The 10,777-nt window shown below is 37.1% G+C and overlaps 2 long non-coding RNA genes across 3 annotated transcripts in view; one reads left to right on the forward strand and one right to left on the reverse strand.

Annotated features, from left to right (window-relative positions):
• The window catches only part of LOC139971994 (uncharacterized), a 264,346-nt gene that overhangs the window by 48,807 nt on the left and 204,762 nt on the right, over positions 1 to 10,777 (forward strand). The gene's annotated exons all lie outside the window — the stretch shown is intronic.
• Positions 6,336 to 10,777, reverse strand: part of LOC139971978 (uncharacterized) — a 74,596-nt gene continuing 70,154 nt past the window's right edge. Inside the window, exon 3 of the long non-coding RNA XR_011794553.1 lies at positions 6,336 to 10,763. This is a non-coding gene — a long non-coding RNA (uncharacterized lncRNA). The remainder of the gene's footprint in view (positions 10,764 to 10,777) is intronic.

A 10,777-nucleotide genomic window follows, 5' to 3' on the forward strand; every position in this document is an offset into this window, starting at 1 on the left:
TCTAGACCATTATATGGGAACTTTCATAGTACCAAAATTAAGGCAATGGCTCAAACACTAATATTACCTACTTAACACTCACTGTACATCTCTGCATATATACCTTGATATGACTTGTATACAATTATAGAGAATCTAAATATTGATTACTGTAGGCCTGTACAGCCCTGGTCAATTAAATCATGGAGCTATACACATATATCTAGAGATTGATTACTGTAGGGGGTGGGGGTCAGGATGTGGGTAGGGATTAGAGGATCTAGGCAATAATCTCTGCATTTGTATACAATTGCAGTGAATCTAAAGAATGATAACTGCAGGGGGGGGGGTCAGGATATGGGTAGAAAACTGAAGATAGGAAATAGTCAATGATTCCTATGGGCCTGAAAAATTATTCAAATGAATGTATCTAGACCATTATATGGGAACTTTCATAGTACCAAAATTAAGGCGTTGATCCAAACAATAATAATACCTACTTTACACTCACTGTATATCTCTGCATATATACTTATAGGACTTGTAAACGAATGCAAGGAATCTAGAGTTTGATAACTGTAGGGAGGGGGTCATGATGTTGGTAGGAAACTTAGGATAGGCAACAATCAATGATTCTTATGGGCCTGAAAATTTATTCAAATGAATGTATCTAGACCATTATATGGGAACTTTCATAGTACCAAAATTAAGGCAATGGCTCAAACACTAATATTACCTACTTAACACTCACTGTACATCTCTGCATATATACCTTGATAGGACTTGTATACAATTATAGAGAATCTAAATATTGATTACTGTAGGCCTGTACAGCCCTGGTCAATTAAATCATGGAGCTATACACATATATCTAGAGATTGATTACTGTAGGGGGTGGGGGTCAGGATCTGGGTAGGGAATAGAGGATCTAGGCAATAATCTCTGCATTTCTATACAATTGCAGTGAATCTAAAGAATGATAACTGCAGGGGGGGGGGGGTCAGGATATGGGTAGAAAACTGAAGATAGGAAATAGTCAATGATTCCTATGGGCCTGAAAAATTATTCAAATGAATGTATCTAGACCATTATATGGGAACTTTCATAGTACCAAAATTAAGGCGTTGATCCAAACAATAATAATACCTACTTTACACTCACTGTATATCTCTGCAATACACTTATAGGACTTGTATACGATTGCAAGGAATCTAGAGTTTGATTACTGTAGGGAGGTTGTCATGATGTTGGTAGGAAACTTAGGATAGGCAACAATCAATGATTCTAATGGGCCTGAAAATTTATTCAAATGAATGTATCTAGACCATTATATGGGAACTTTCATAGTACCAAAATTAAGGCAATGGCTCAAACACTAATATTACCTACTTAACACTCACTGTACGTCTCTGCATATATACCTTGATAGGACTTGTATACAATTATAGAGAATCTAAATATTGATTACTGTAGGCCTGTACAGCCCTGGTCAATTAAATCATGGAGCTATACACATATATCTAGAGATTGATTACTGTAGGGGGTGGGGGTCAGGATCTGGGTAGGGAATAGAGGATCTAGGCAATAATCTCTGCATTTGTATACAATTGCAGTGAATCTAAAGAATGATAACTGCAGGGGGGGGGGGGGGTCAGGATATGGGTAGAAAATGAAGATAGGAAATAGTCAATGATTCCTATGGGCCTGAAAAATTATTCAAATGAATGTATCTAGACCATTATATGGGAACTTTCATAGTACCAAAATTAAGGCGTTGATCCAAACAATAATAATACCTACTTTACACTCACTGTATATCTCTGCAATACACTTATAGGACTTGTATACGATTGCAAGGAATCTAGAGTTTGATTACTGTAGGGAGGGGGTCATGATGTTGGTAGGAAACTTAGGATAGGCAACAATCAATGATTCTAATTGGCCTGAAAATTTATTCAAATGAATGTATCTAGACCATTATATGGGAACTTTCATAGTACCAAAATTAAGGCAATGGCTCAAACACTAATATTACCTACTTAACACTCACTGTTCATCTCTGCATATATACCTTGATAGGACTTGTATACAATTATAGAGAATCTAAATATTGATTACTGTAGGCCTGTACCGCCCTGGTCAATTAAATCATGGAGTTTAAACATGGAGCTAGAGATTGATTACTGTAGGGGGTGGGGGTCAGGATGTGGGTAGGGAATAGAGGATCTAGGCAATAATCTCTGCATTTGTATACAATTGCAGTGAATCTAAAGAATGATAACTGCAGGGGGGGGGGTCAGGATATGGGTAGAAAACTGAAGATAGGAAATAGTCAATGATTCCTATGGGCCTGAAAAATTATTCAAATGAATGTATCTAGACCATTATATGGGAACTTTCATAGTACCAAAATTAAGGCGTTGATCCAAACAATAATAATACCTACTTTACACTCACTGTATATCTCTGCATATATACCTATAGGACTTGTAAACGAATGCAAGGAATCTAGAGTTTGATTACTGTAGGGAGGGGGTCATGATGTTGGTAGGAAACTTAGGATAGGCAACAATCAATGATTCTTATGGGCCTGAAAATTTATTCAAATGAATGTATCTAGACTATTATATGGGAACTTTCATAGTACCAAAATTAAGGCAATGGCTCAAACACTAATATTACCTACTTAACACTCACTGTACATCTCTGCATATATACCTTGATATGACTTGTATACAATTATAGAGAATCTAAATATTGATTACTGTAGGCCTGTACAGCCCTGGTCAATTAAATCATGGAGCTATACACATATATCTAGAGATTGATTACTGTAGGGGGTGGGGGTCAGGATCTGGGTAGGGAATAGAGGATCTAGGCAATAATCTCTGCATTTGTATACAATTGCAGTGAATCTAAAGAATGATAACTGCAGGGGGGGGGGGGGGGTCAGGATATGGGTAGAAAACTGAAGATAGGAAATAGTCAATGATTCCTATGGGCCTGAAAAATTATTCAAATGAATGTATCTAGACCATTATATGGGAACTTTCATAGTACCAAAATTAAGGCGTTGATCCAAACAATAATAATACCTACTTTACACTCACTGTATATCTCTGCATATATACTTATAGGACTTGTAAACGAATGCAAGGAATCTAGAGTTTGATTACTGTAGGGAGGGGGTCATGATGTTGGTAGGAAACTTAGGATAGGCAACAATCAATGATTCTTATGGGCCTGAATATTTATTCAAATGAATGTATCTAGACCATTATATGGGAACTTTCATAGTACCAAAATTAAGGCAATGGCTCAAACACTAATATTACCTACTTAACACTCACTGTACGTCTCTGCATATATACCTTGATAGGACTTGTATACAATTATAGAGAATCTAAATATTGATTACTGTAGGCCTGTACAGCCCTGGTCAATTAAATCATGGAGCTATACACATATATCTAGAGATTGATTACTGTAGGGGGTGGGGGTCAGGATCTGGGTAGGGAATAGAGGATCTAGGCAATAATCTCTGCATTTGTATACAATTGCAGTGAATCTAAAGAATGATAACTGCAGGGGGGGGGGGGGGGTCAGGATATGGGTAGAAAATGAAGATAGGAAATAGTCAATGATTCCTATGGGCCTGAAAAATTATTCAAATGAATGTATCTAGACCATTATATGGGAACTTTCATAGTACCAAAATTAAGGCGTTGATCCAAACAATAATAATACCTACTTTACACTCACTGTATATCTCTGCAATACACTTATAGGACTTGTATACGATTGCAAGGAATCTAGAGTTTGATTACTGTAGGGAGGGGGTCATGATGTTGGTAGGAAACTTAGGATAGGCAACAATCAATGATTCTAATGGGCCTGAAAATTTATTCAAATGAATGTATCTAGACCATTATATGGGAACTTTCATAGTACCAAAATTAAGGCAATGGCTCAAACACTAATATTACCTACTTAACACTCACTGTACATCTCTGCATATATACCTTGATAGGACTTGTATACAATTATAGAGAATCTAAATATTGATTACTGTAGGCCTGTACAGCCCTGGTCAATTAAATCATGGAGTTTAAACATATAGCTAGAGATTGATTACTGTAGGGGGTGGGGGTCAGGATGTGGGTAGGGAATAGAGGATCTAGGCAATAATCTCTGCATTTGTATACAATTGCAGTGAATCTAAAGAATGATAACTGCAGGGGGGGGGGGGGTCAGGATATGGGTAGAAAACTGAAGATAGGAAATAGTCAATGATTCCTATGGGCCTGAAAAATTATTCAAATGAATGTATCTAGACCATTATATGGGAACTTTCATAGTACCAAAATTAAGGCGTTGATCCAAACAATAATAATACCTACTTTACACTCACTGTATATCTCTGCATATATACCTATAGGACTTGTAAACGAATGCAAGGAATCTAGAGTTTGATTACTGTAGGGAGGGGGTCATGATGTTGGTAGGAAACTTAGGATAGGCAACAATCAATGATTCTTATGGGCCTGAAAATTTATTCAAATGAATGTATCTAGACCATTATATGGGAACTTTCATAGTACCAAAATTAAGGCAATGGCTCAAACACTAATATTACCTACTTAACACTCACTGTACATCTCTGCATATATACCTCGATAGGACTTGTATACAATTATAGAGAATCTAAATATTGATTACTGTAGGCCTGTACAGCCCTGGTCAATTAAATCATGGAGCTATAAACATATAGCTAGAGATTAATTACTGTAGGGGGTGGGGGTCAGGATCTGGGTAGGGAATAGAGGATCTAGGCAATAATCTCTGCATTTGTATACAATTGCAGTGAATCTAAAGAATGATAACTGCAGGGGGGGGGGTCAGGATATGGGTAGAAAACTGAAGATAGGAAATAGTCAATGATTCCTATGGGCCTGAAAAATTATTCAAATGAATGTATCTAGACCATTATATGGGAACTTTCATAGTACCAAAATTAAGGCGTTGATCCAAACAATAATAATACCTACTTTACACTCACTGTATATCTCTGCATATAGGACTTGTATACGATTGCAAGGAATCTAGAGTTTGATTACTGTAGGGAGGGGGTCATGATGTTGGTAGGAAACTTAGGATAGGCAACAATCAATGATTCTTATGGGCCTGAAAATTTATTCAAATGAATGTATCTAGACCGTTATATGGGAACTTTCATAGTACCAAAATTAAGGCAATGGCTCAAACACTAATATTACCTACTTAACACTCACTGTACATCTCTGCATATATACCTTGATAGGACTTGTATACAATTATAGAGAATCTAAATATTGATTACTGTAGGCCTGTACAGCCCTGGTCAATTAAATCATGGAGCTATAAACATATAGCTAGAGATTGATTACTGTAGGGGGTGGGGGTCAGGATCTGGGTAGGGAATAGAGGATCTAGGCAATAATCTCTGCATTTGTATACAATTGCAGTGAATCTAAAGAATGTTAACTGCAGGGGGGGGGGGGTCAGGATATGGGTAGAAAACTGAAGATAGGAAATAGTCAATGATTCCTATGGGCCTGAAAAATTATTCAAATGAATGTATCTAGACCATTATATGGGAACTTTCATAGTACCAAAATTAAGGCGTTGATCCAAACAATAATAATACCTACTTTACACTCACTGTATATCTCTGCATATATACTTATAGGACTTGTATACGATTGCAAGGAATCTAGAGTTTGATTACTGTAGGGAGGGGGTCATGATGTTGGTAGGAAACTAAGGATAGGCAACAATCAATGATTCTTATGGGCCTGAAAATTTATTCAAATGAATGTATCTAGACCATTATATGGGAACTTTCATAGTACCAAAATTAAGGCAATGGCTCAAACACTAATATTACCTACTTAACACTCACTGTACATCTTTGCATATATACCTTGATAGGACTTGTATACAATTATAGAGAATCTAAATATTGATTACTGTAGGCCTGTACAGCCCTGGTCAATTAAATCATGGAGCTATAAACATATATCTAGAGATTGATTACTGTAGGGGGTGGGGGTCAGGATCTGGGTAGGGAATAGAGGATCTAGGCAATAATCTCTGCATTTGTATACAATTGCAGTGAATCTAAAGAATGATAACTGCAGGGGGGGGGGTCAGGATATGGGTAGAAAACTGAAGATAGGAAATAGTCAATGATTCCTATGGGCCTGAAAAATTATTCAAATGAATGTATCTAGACCATTATATGGGAACTTTCATAGTACCAAAATTAAGGCGTTGATCCAAACATTAATAATACCTACTTTACACTCACTGTATATCTCTGCATATAGGACTTGTATATGATTGCAAGGAATCTAGAGTTTGATTAATGTAGGGAGGGGGTCATGATGTTGGTAGGAAACTTAGGATAGGCAACAATCAATGATTCTTATGGGCCTGAAAATTTATTCAAATGATTGTATCTAGACCATTATATGGGAACTTTCATAGTACCAAAATTAAGGCAATGGCTCAAACACTAATATTACCTACTTAACACTCACTGTACATCTCTGCATATATACCTTGATAGGACTTGTATACAATTATAGAGAATCTAAATATTGATTACTGTAGGCCTGTACAGCCCTGGTCAATTAAATCATGGAGCTATAAAAATATATCTAGAGATTGATTACTGTAGGGGGTGGGGGTCAGGATCTGGGTAGGGAATAGAGGATCTAGGCAATAATCTCTGCATTTGTATGCAATTGCAGTGAATCTAAAGAATGATAACTCCCGGGGGGTGGGGGGTCAGGTTATGGGTAGAAAACTAAATATAGGAAATAATCAATGATTCCTATGGGTCTGAAAAATTATTCAAATGAATGTATCTAGACCATATCGTGGGGATTTCATAGTACCAAAATTAAGGCAATGGCTCAAACACTAATATTACCTACTTAACACTCACTGTACATCTCTGCATATATACCTTGATAGGACTTGTATACAATTATAGAGAATCTAAATATTGATTACTGTAGGCCTGTACAGCCCTGGTCAATTAAATCATGGAGCTATAAACATATATCTAGAGATTGATTACTGTAGGGGGTGGGGGTCAGGATCTGGGTAGGGAATAGAGGATCTAGGCAATAATCTCTGCATTTGTATACAATTGCAGTGAATCTAAAGAATGATAACTGCAGGGGGGGGGGGGTCAGGATATGGGTAGAAAACTGAAGATAGGAAATAGTCAATGATTCCTATGGGCCTGAAAAATTATTCAAATGAATGTATCTAGACCATTATATGGGAACTTTCATAGTACCAAAATTAAGGCGTTGATCCAAACAATAATAATACCTACTTTACACTCACTCTGTATCTCTGCATATAGGACTTGTATACGATTGCAAGGAATCTAGAGTTTGATTACTGTAGGGAGGGGGTCATGATGTTGGTAGGAAACTTAGGATAGGCAACAATCAATGATTCTTATGGGCCTGAAAATTTATTCAAATGAATGTATCTAGACCATTATATGGGAACTTTCATAGTACCAAAATTAAGGCAATGGTTCAAACACTAATATTACCTACTTAACACTCACTGTACATCTCTGCATATATACCTTGATAGGACTTGTATACAATTATAGAGAATCTAAATATTGATTACTGTAGGCCTGTACAGCCCTGGTCAATTAAATCATGGAGCTATAAACATATATCTAGAGATTGATTACTGTAGGGGGTGAGGGTCAGGATCTGGGTAGGGAATATAGGATCTAGGCAATAATCTCTGCATTTGTATACAATTGCAGTGAATCTTAAGAATGATAACTGCAGGGGGGGGGGAGCCGGATATGGGTAGAAAACTGAAGATAGGAAATAATCAATGATTCCTATGGGCCTGAAAATTTATTCAAATGAATGTATCTAGACCATATTGTGGGGATTTCATAGTACCAAAATTAAGTCGTTGATCCAAACAATAATAATACCTACTTTACATATCAATTCCTTCACCCCCCAAAACGACACTAAAAAGTACTGCAATATAAGCTCTTTGAAGGATTAAGTGTGACTCATCGCTCCCGTACGTGAGCGCTGTGGATCAACGCGGTCAGGAAGATTGGACTGAGCCATTCTGTTGCGGGTTTTTTTTATATATTGCTGTGACGCAAACTATTGCATTCTCAATGTATATGGGAATTTGGGTGAAAAAACTACCAATAAATGTGGTTTTAAACTAATTTTGAGTTCTTAACAGTACAATAACCAATTTTTATACAATTACACATAAACAATTAAACAGTGCGTAGTTACAGTCCCCTATACTAGGCGCTACCACGCAGGCGTCTACAATAGCATCTCTCGAGGTTGGGCTATAGAAGGTCGATATTTTCTAACGAAGACTCTCATTTGTTACCCCTAGGTCCGATTGAAAACTTAAACCAATCACAATAATTTTTATATGTACAGAATCTGTCACTCATTTGTATGGCATATTCAATTTAGACAAAGAGGAGGGCCAGTGTTATAGTGACACAATTGAACTTTCAAAAATGGGAGTTTCAAAAGCCACACGACGCTACATGTTGCCATGTGTGTTTTACGTGTGACTTTTGGTTTTCAAAAGTTACGTATTTTTACATTTTTTAACCCCCAAAGTCCGATTGTGCCATGCTAAATAGAAACTAGGAAACAACAGAGATATGAAGAGATTAATTTCACCTTTCTAAAGATGTTTTAGACAAAGTGTAATGAAATGAGGAAAGAACTGTTATCAGTGAAGAAAAACATGGCCTAACAGTAAGTCAACGAGGGGTGTGGGTAGTAACTGTTGTGACTTTCTGCCGCTGCACAAGGAAGAGCGCTAAGGAATTGATATGCACTCACTGTATATCTCTGCATATATACTTATAGGACTTGTATACGATTGCAAGGAATCTACAGTTTGATTACTGTAGGGAGGGGGTCATAATGTTGGTAGGAAACTTAGGATAGGCAACAATCAATGATTCTTATGGGCCTGAAAATTTATTCAAATGAATGTATCTAGACCATTATATGGGAACTTTCATAGTACCAAAATTAAGGCAATGGTTCAAACACTAATAATACCTACTTAACACTCACTGTACATCTCTGCATATATACCTTGATAGGACTTGTACACAATTACAGAGAATCTAAAGATTGATTACTGTAGGCCTCTACAGCCCGGGTTAATGAAATCATGGAGCTATAAACGTATATATATGTAGAGATTGATTACTGTAGATTGATTACTGTGTGTGGTTGTTAGGCTAACATGTGGACGAATATTTCAGTTTTACATGGATATTTTTTATTTTATTTGCGACACAACTTGAGCGAATAAACAGATGGCTAGGTTAGATCTCTATGTTGACTTAGTGTGAAGTTAGGCTCTTTTTTCTTACAATGGCTACATTGATATGGCTTGTCTCCTGCATGTGTTCTTTCATGGTCCTTCAAATTGCTAGACCAAGCAAAATTTTACCTACAATATAGCTACATTGATATGGCTTCTCTCCAGTAAGTGTTCTTTGGTGGTCGTCAAATTGCTAGACCAAGCAAACTTTTTCTTACAATAACTACATTGATATGGCTTCTCTCTTGTATGTGTTCTTTGATGGTCCTTCAACTGACTGGATAGTACAAACGCTTTGATACAATAGCTACAATGATATGGCTTCTCTCCTGTGTTCTTCTACACTGCGACAACCTTGCGCAGGCACAAGCAGTTACAGCGCAGCTGCAGAGTGCATAACCCGATCCTCTGCAGAAGCCAAAAATAACCTAAGCCCCTAATACAACGTACAAATTCAGCATAGATTCTGCCTAGCAACTTACATTAAATATACCCCAACTTAATGCCTAAAAACGCTCCTTGCACGACATTATAAACGACCCTGTAACTGTGTAGAATCCTATACATGATTAACTGACCAATTTGGAAATAGCCAACCCCGCCCCACTGTCTATGCACCCCCAACTGTTCCCCATATACTAAGAACAAAGGTGGCCTTGTCCACCAGACAGATAACAGCCCAGGCAGGAAGAACCATTTCTTGCAGCCAGCAATAAACTCAAACTTAAGTTACACAAACTAGGGACCTCCCAGTTTAAACATTAAAGCAAGAAACAATTTATAAAGGTAAAACAGGCTAGATAGAAAATACATACACACGAGAAAACTAAGTTGCTTTCTCGTAACAGTTCTTTCATTGACGTTCAAGTACTAGACCAAGCGAACATTTGCAATACCTACAATGATTAGGTTTCTCTCCAGTGTGTATTCTTTCATGTTTTTTTCAAATCGCCAGGGTTAACAAACTATTTGTGGCAATAACTACATTGATAAGGTTTCTCTCCTGTATGTGTCCTTTCATGTCTCTTCACTGTCCAAATTGAGAAAGCGTTTTGTTACAATAGCTACATTGATATGATTTCTCTCCTGTGTGCGTCCTTTCGTGAGTCTTCCAATCGCTGGAACGATCAAAACTTTTGTTGCACTAGCTGCATTGGTTAGGTTTCTCTCGCTTACGATAATGAACACCTCCATATCCTGCATTCTCAGATAATTTTTCTCTGTTGTTTAATTCCTCCTTCACTTTGATTGATAAATGAAAAATGTAGCTCTCCCCTAGTTTTTCACAGTCGCTATCCTCTCTTTTAACATCCAGTTGATGAGCTTGGTTAAATGAATGGTCAATATTTGCATCTCTCCAGATCCTGAAAATATGAAC

This window comes from Apostichopus japonicus, chromosome 8 (genome assembly GCF_037975245.1).
Source record: "Apostichopus japonicus isolate 1M-3 chromosome 8, ASM3797524v1, whole genome shotgun sequence".
In the NCBI taxonomy this organism is placed as follows: domain Eukaryota; kingdom Metazoa; phylum Echinodermata; class Holothuroidea; order Aspidochirotida; family Stichopodidae; genus Apostichopus; species Apostichopus japonicus.